We start from the raw sequence: 8,826 nt of genomic DNA, 5'->3' as shown, positions 1-8,826 counted from the left end.
CCCCAATTTTATCAACTTCCTGTGAAGGTTGGAAGTCAGGGGGAAGGTGACAGTGAGACAGCGGAACTAACTTCAGCTGGCAGGATACCAGCCGGTAACGTAATCATCCTAGCAAGCCGGGGGGATTGTCAGAATACGGGTGAAAGAATCTTGTCACTAAGGGACAGAGGGGGGAAGGGGTTGAGATTCTCACAGTTCCACGTTATCAAAGGTGGCGGCAGGTATGTCGTCTTCCTCAAAACAATGAACCGGGGAAGCATTGCTTCCTGTGGAATCAAAGCTGTAGGCAGGGAGAACATCGTTCTATTCGACGGCGATGAAGAGAGACATTGGCTGCCGCCTGTGACAGCAGCGTTACTTGGGAAGGGAGGAAGGGTTTAGCCTCTTATCTCAGAGAGAATAATTATCGTAGCTTGTCTATAGATTCTAAAGAATGTAACATCTCATTCGAACCGAGAAGAACCGATAAGGGTGAGGTTAAACAGGGGGAATGACTTTACTGACATATATATGAACATGAGTAACCTTGCTCTGGTAGGAGCCCGGCAAAGGTAATCGGTACTACCGGGGCTCCCGCCCGCATACAATAAGTAAAGTCACATAAAAGAAAAAGAATAATTCTTATGTATGCAGTATCAAATTTTATATAACTTGCCTAACTAGCTAATATAATAGCTTAAAACCAGGAATTGTCGCCCTACTATCTAAATAATATGCAAGAATGTAACGGGCGACAGCAGTCGTAAAATGGCTGACTCCGGTCTCGGCAAAGCTCACCCAAACACACTTAAATTATTGAAATATAACTGTGAAAAAGGAGACTAAATTTACACACAGGAAAGAATTAATACTCAACTTTTCAGATGACGAAGATGCTGGGGATTGCATGATGAAAATTCAGAAAAACTAGAAAAACACAGGGCTAAAGGGAAGCACAACACTCTTAACAGGCTACTAGAAGAGGAATTGCGTCACAGTAGTAGTAAGGACTGGCACCCCTTTCTTTTGCCACTCTTGCCCCTTACATTGAAGCGTTAAATCTAATCGGGGTGAAGATTGCTATGTGTCGTATCAAAAACATGTACCCTGATATTATGCGATATCCTTTATTGGATACTTGCGCCAAGATTTGGAATCCTGGAGACCTTTGGTTTAATTCTCTGGGAGTATCACTGTAGGTAATATCCCTTAGAAGGCTACCTATAGGAACCCTCCCATCAGTACGACATGGCCTGAGCCCAAAAAACAGATTTTGACGTAAGATAAATCTATATTTGGGTGTCGAAAAGTGGCAAAATAACCGTTGTTCAGGCGTTGTCATAGGCATGTACACCAGTTATACCAGCGTTGCCGGAAGCACCGGCATCACTAGGAGGTAAAATCATCGCCGCCAGCCTCCTATAAGTAACAACAACACCGTTAGGGGAAAAGGTGCCTAGAACAGCAGAGAAAAATGGCAATGGTTCCTGTAGAAAAAATCAAGCCCTAGCTGAAGGCAGCGCCGCCAGTGGAGGCCCTACTGCAAGCAGCGACGCATCACCCGTACAGGTACAATAGGATAGTGTGCAAAAAGGTGGCGGCAAAGCCGCAGACACCGGCACTGTCGTCAGTCTGATAGTTCACCCCTCAGGGAGAAGCATATCGATGGCCATTGAAGGTCATATAATAATAAATTCACTGCATCAAAATAAATGCCACGCTGTCAGAGACGGCGGCCGCCGTCTGATCAAGGAATGTCAGAGGCTAAGAAATAGCGGCAGTTCATGCAAGTCGCCACACCGACATAATGATACTACCCTTCGCAAAGGGGAGTTCCAAGAGACTGCGCAGTCCTACCACGAGAAATCAAGAGCGAATGCAGAATGGCTAAGCCTAATAGGTCGATGCCACAAGTAAATCGAGAAATCCCAGAGTCTCTGAAGGAACGGCAAAACAGGAAAGTTGGAACACTGATAAGGAGAAATCACCCTTCGCAAAGGGGAACTCCAAAAAACTGCACTGTCCAACCATGGGAGATCAAGAACGTATGTAGCATGGCGGCCCAACGGATTTGCCGACGAAGAAAACATTTGACATCATGGTGCAAAAATTGCTGTTAGTAATGGCACACTTAGGTAACAACATTGCTGTCTCCCAAGGCTCTTCCTAAAGCAGAGGCATAAGAACACTCCCCTATATGAGGATTGATCTGCCGTCAGTAACGGCAGTGTCGGTAAGAATGACAGTAAAGTCAAACGACAATAGTTTCCACAGAAACATCACACTGTAAGAAAAGGTTGTGGCAGTACAGGCCACACTGCCTAAATAGCGACGTATCACTATCGTATGCCCAAGAAAAGGAACGCGGTTAGAGACGACGAAGCCGTAAGTACCGGCATATCCGTCAGTCTGATAACTCGTTCTTCAATAAAGGGGTATGCTTACGGGTCTATAAAATCAGAACCCCGAAGGGATTAGGTCTCATCACAACAATTGCAAAAACACAGCATAATAAATAAAATTAAGTTCGATATCAGCAATGGAAAGACTCACCATGGAAAGGTGTAATAATATAAAGTAAAAAAATTTACTACACAATCTAAAATTCTCAGAGGATAGGATACAGCAGCAGACAGCTGTCGGCGCACCCATAGGAAAAAGCTCACCCTTCGCAAAGCGGAACACGATACAACTACCATAAACCAGCATGGAAAATATGAATGAATGTAGCATAATGGACCAACGAGCACGCCGCCAAAGGATAGGCTAGGCATGGATACGACAAGTCATAAGAAAAATCCTAGAGGCTAAAAGAAAGCAGATTTTGATCAAAGTGAAAAATCTATTTTTTGAGTGAGAGGGCCATGTCGTCTTGATGGAAGGGTTTCATATTGGTTGCCTTCTAAGGGATATTTGCTACAGTGATACGCCCAAAGAATTAAACCAAAGTTCTCTAGGATTCTAACTCCTGGCGCGAGTATCCAATAAAGGATATCGCATAATATCAGGGGACGTATTCTAGATACGACACATGGCAATCTTCACCGTGAATAGATTTAACGCTTTGATGTAAGGGGGAAGATGGGCAAAAGAAAGGGGTGCCGTTCAAGGTACCCGGTGGACCTCCTTCCTTACTACTACCGTAACGTCATTCCTATTCTTGACGTTAAGCGGAAATGCCCAAAAATATATTTTTTGCTTTGATCAAAATCCGTTTTTTGGGCTCAGGCCATGTCGTCCTCATAGAAGTATACTAGAGAATTGTCTTGAAATTACTATTAGCTGTGGGTTTGTGTATGTGCCATCCATCTTGAGTATATTTCCTTGTCTGTTCTACTAGACCTATATATGAAATTCCAGAGATCTGTCACTTCCACTAAACCTGGAGCTGGTTTAGTGCCTCCTGCCCCCAGCAGGGAAAATGTCGATATCGATAATAAGGATTCAAGGTTTGTTTTTCCGTTGGTACAAAAAGAGAAAACATTGAAGCCTACCTTTTTTACTTACCTTAAGAAAGTAAGTTTTATTCCTCTGGAAATCATTATTGCGATTTCAAGGATATAAACCCCATACAGGGGACTAGTAAAACTCTAGTGTACTTCATTATCTTACAACTGAGGGAGCAGTAATAAGACGCGAATACATTTAAGTATTTTATTATGCAACTAAATTATCAAATGTAGTTACAACAAAGTTGAATCAGATCCAGCATTACAACACAGCAAAACACATATTTTCGCGTGTAGGAAAAATACATAAATACATTATCAGAATAATGCCACTCAATGGAGATGTGAAACCAAATTTATCTGACATGGTCAGATGTTCGGAAATGCATAAACACTGTAATGCAAACGTTCACTTGGCACTGGTGTATTGATTAGATATGCACCTACTTAAAACAGTATGTTAATCACAGCTGTGATCTGCACTAGTGGGTAGGTATACCCATGTACCCAATACACTGTAAAGTCCCAAAACAGTCCACTGTTCATCGCAGCACTAGACGATGGGTTTAATCACACTACCCTCCACACCACAAAGTGCTTTATTTCATGTACTTGCTTTGTGTAATGTTTGTTTAAGACCCTGGATGATATCCACCCAGTGTATGAGCATAGTCTATCAAAGTACATATGTTGAAAGAAGTTCAACGAAGAAGCAACTTTTCTCTGATCGTGACCTGGAGAGTACTGTCAGGATCCGCTCTGCGAATAAAGTAGGTGAGCTTCGCTCTCAGTTGTCTTAAAAATAGATTTGATCCTGAAATTTTGCCTCTGAAGAGCTGTCCTCCCTTGAAGCTTAAAGTTCTTTGAAGATAGACTTTAAGACACTCTACTGGGCAAAGAGAGGCATCTTCCTTCAGTTGGCAGATTCTCCAAGGGCCCCACCTCTTGGTGGATAGCTCGTTCTTGGCAAGAGAGGCACGATCAGGAGAAAGGTTCAGTTCTCTTGAGTCTAGGAACTGAATATGGCCTTCGTTTCTGGATAAGGCCACTATTTCACTAACTCTAGCCCCTGAGACTATTTTGAACAGAAAAATGACTTTAGAGTACAATCTTCATTGTGTAGGTTCAAAGCATAGTGCAAAACTTTGTCCAAAGACCACGTGATGGGCTTTGGTGGGGCTGCTGGCTTGAGGCTAGTTCATGATTTCGGGATGTTATTGAAGATTTCACCTGAAAGGTCCACCTCAAAAGCGTACAAAAGTAGTCTAGCCAAGGCCGATTTACAAAAAGTAATTGAAGTAGAGGCCAGGCCTTGTTCGTGGGGGTGTATGAAGAATGCAAGACAGAAATCAATCGATATCTCTGTCAGTTTCCTTGGTTTTACAAACGACACCCAATTTTTTCATGACGATTTGTATTGCCACCTAGTCGAGCTTGACTTTTACTCCTTGATGAAGTCAACTTTATCCTTCGAGATTCAGAACTTTTTGTTTGCTGCTAAGGTGAGAAAATCATGATATGTTGGTTGCTGGTTCTCGAGGATGAAGCGTAGATAGTCGACTTCTGGACCAGTTAAGATAGCATTGGATTCGGGAGGAGAGGAAACAGCTTCAGTTTCAACTCTAGGACTAGAGGGAACCAATTGCTTTCGAGCCACTTGGGGGCTACTACTACTGCTGTCCCTGTGAAGGATCTTAGCTTGTCGAGGACTCTTAGCAGGAGATTGGCTGGTGGAAACTGGTAAATGTGATTCCACCTGTTCCAGTCGAAGGACATGGCATCCATCGCTTCTGCTTGAGGGTCCATGTTATGGGTTACATGACGAGATAGTTTCTTATTGTCACTTGTTGCGAAGAGGTCGATCTGCAGTTCTGGGAGTTTTTTCTAGATGAAGAAGAAAGAGTCTGCGCCTAGGGACTATTCTGAATCTATGGGCTTTCACCTGGATAGAGCGTCCACCGTCACATTGCGGAACCCTTGTAGTTGAACTGCTGATAGGTGCTATCCCTTCCTCCTTGCCAGGTAAAAGATGGCTAGCATCACATGGTTGATGTGGGGTGATCTCTAGCCTTGTCGATTTAGATACTTTGCTATCACCTATTAGGTCCAGGACCAGTCTGATGTAGAGTGATTTGCAAGGGGATAGTCTCTTCAATGTCAAGAATACTGCCATAGCTTCCAAAATGTTCATATGAAATATTTTGAACTGTTACGACCAACTCCCTCGCACTATTTTGCAGTGAGAATGAACTCCCCATCCTTCCAAGGAGGCATCAGTGTGTATCTATCACCACTGATGGTTGCGGTGGTTGCAGGGGAATTATCCATGCTAGGCTCTTGGCTGTTGACCACGGCCTTAATTGCGTGCGCAACAAGGCCTGGGTCAACCTTAGTTGATCTCTTCAAGCGTTTGATGCGTATTTCCTCTAAACTCCTGACACATCTTTCAAACGTGCCTTTAGCACAGGGTCTGTCACTGCTGCAAACTGGAGAAAGCCCAATACTCTTTCCTGTTGGCATCTTGAAATCCTCTTGTGACGGATTAGTCTCTTGACAGATCCTGCTCTTTGTCTCCTCTTCTTGGATGGAGTGGAAAGGTGGTGTGACTTTAAGTTCCATTAGATTCCTAGCCACTGGAAATGTTAAGCTGGAGTGAGACGAGACTTCTTGCGGTTGATCTTGAAGCCCAGCTGTTCCAAAAACTGGATCACTCTGTTGTCTGCTTGCAGAAAAGTAATCTTGGATGCTGCCCATACCAACCAGTTGTCTAGATATGCTACCAATTGAACTCCTTAGGTGAGTAGTTGTTGGACGATTGTGTCTGCTAGCTTCGTGAATATCCTTAGGTCTGTGTTCAGTCCGAAGGGCATTGCTCTGAAGACAAACTTCTGTAGTTTGAATCTTAGGTAGGAGGAGAAAAAGTGACTAATCGGGAGATGCCAGTAAGCATCTGCTAGATCTATTGAGACAGTGTACACCCCTTTTGGTAGAATGGTCCTTATGTGTTGCAAAGTAAGCATCCGGAACTTGTTCTCAATCAACTTGTTGAGTGGAGACAAGACTAGAATGACTCTGAGTTTGTTTGAGTCTTTTCTGGAAACACAAAACAGCCATCCCTGAAACTTGATGGACTTTGCTTTCTTTATCACCTTCTTGTTCAAGAGTTCTGAGGTATATTCTTCCAACAAGAGGGTGGAGTGTTGGATCACTTTTTGGGCTGCTTGCAGACAAGTAATGTTGGATGCTGCCCATACCAACCAATCGTCTATATATGCTCCCACTTGAACACCTTCGGTACGTAACTGTTGAACGATTGTGTGTGCTAGCTTCGTGAATATCCTTGGGGCTGTGTTCAGTCCGAAAGACATTGCTCTGAAGACAAACTTCTTCTTCTGTAGTTTGAATCCTAGGTAGGAGGAGAAAAGGCGACTTATCAGGAGATGCTATTAAGCATCTGCTAGGTCTATTTTGCAGAACGGACCTTATGTAGTGCAAGGTAAGCATCCGAAGCTTGTTCTCGATGAACTTGTTGAGTGGAGATAAGTCTAGAATGACTCTGAGTTTGTCTGAGTCTTTCTTGGGAACACAAAACAGCCTTTCCTGGAACTTGATGGACTTCGCTTTCTTTATCACATTCTTGTTCAAGAGTTCTGAGGTATATTCTTCCAGCCAGGGGGTGGGTTGTTGGAAGAATTCTGGAAAACGGGGTGGAATTCCGCTCCATTTCCACCCGAGTCCATTCGTCATTAGGCTGTGGGCCCAGGGATCGAAGGTCCAGCGATCCCGAAAGTGATGTAGTCCGCCCCCTACCTGGAACCCCTCATTGCTTGGGGGATCCTGCAGATTTATTTCCGAAACCATGTCCTACTTTGCCCCGAGAGAAGTTACCTGGAGACCTCTTATGACCTTTTCCTTTCTGGCTGGGGCGAAAGGAAGTCGACGGCCTCTCAAAGGTAGTGTTAAATACTGGTGACTGGGCTACCAGTTGTTGAGGGACCATCTGGAAGGTGGTCTGAGGCATCCTGGTCATAGTCATGGCGAGGAGTTGTGCAGGTCTTCGTGGTCTCTTCGCCTTTTGTTCTTGAGCTGGGGACCTCCTTCCGAGGAAGATTTCCTTTTTAAGGACATGCCCCACTTTTGGAGAAGATTCCTGTTCTCCGTGGTGGCTCTCGCAATGACCACTTGGACCAGTTCCTGTGGGAAAAAGTCTTTACCCCAGATACTTGAGGTAATCAGCTTCCTGGGTTTGTGTCTGATGGTTGCTGAAGCCAAGACAAACTCTCTACAATCCTTACTCGCTCTGAGGAAAGCATACAGGTCTTTCACAAGGGTACCCATGTGAGATTTAGCCAGGAAGAGGAACATTTCAGGGGCATTATGTTGACCTGCACTCATTTCCAGACATTTCTGATCAGAGAGGGAAGCCGCAAGACTCTCCTTCAACTCCTGTTTCTTCCTCAAAAGATGGTCTGACAACTTCGGAAGGTTCTCATTGAACTGTTGTCCTGCTGTCTCTGGCTCTAACTTAGAGACGGAGAAGGTAGGCAGTGCTAGAGAGAATGGCTTGCATTCTTCTAGCCTCGGACATGGTTTTCCCTCATTGACTGCCTTGATGGCAAAGTCTAGTGCTTTCTCCATAAATATGGAAGAGATGGAGGAAGGAGCAAGAAAGGAGGGGTGCTCCTTGCCCAGTGCTGAGACTTTGGATTTGGGATATCCGGCTCCCTTCAAGGCCTTTAGGAGGATGGCTTGTGCCTACTTGTGTTCAAACACGATGACCTCTCTGGGGACCGTTTCTTCTCGGGTCTCATTCTCATCCCACAGTCTCACATAGCAATCTGGATAGGCGGAAAAGTTAGGCCAGAACTCGAGATATCCAATTTGCCTGGCTCCCAACTTCTCGGAAACGAACAATTTCCCATTCATCTTTGACATATGTTCCGCATACTTCCAGGGATTGCTTTCAGAGCAGTGAGGGAGATCAGACACTCTAAGAGCTGTACCAACCGTGTGTCACACGATCGTACATAGTTCATTTTGTGCTTGTATCTTCACTCTCCCCTCGCACTAAAAAGAACCTGAAAAATCATGTCTGCTTTTCTCCTCTATAACAGTGTCGATATTTGAACATGAAAATTCTTGTTGCTTTGAGATTTTGTATATAAAGGAGAGTGTTCTTTAATAAACTCACTCAGTTGCTTTCACCCTGTCTTTGACTCACAACCTTTCTCCTACCCCGTCACATTGGTGACCCCGGAGTGACCCGCTCCTCCCGCTTTCCCCCCCCCCCTCTCTCTCACCTACACCGTTACTATGACGCCGTCAACGCATACCTTCAGCAGCAGTACTCGCCGTCGCCAGCCGCCCGTATAGCAACACTTTTTCAGCTCTCTCAACA

This window comes from Palaemon carinicauda, chromosome 30 (genome assembly GCF_036898095.1).
Source record: "Palaemon carinicauda isolate YSFRI2023 chromosome 30, ASM3689809v2, whole genome shotgun sequence".
In the NCBI taxonomy this organism is placed as follows: domain Eukaryota; kingdom Metazoa; phylum Arthropoda; class Malacostraca; order Decapoda; family Palaemonidae; genus Palaemon; species Palaemon carinicauda.
The sequence above is the reverse complement of the archived record's forward strand: the minus strand, read 5'-3'. Positions refer to the sequence as shown.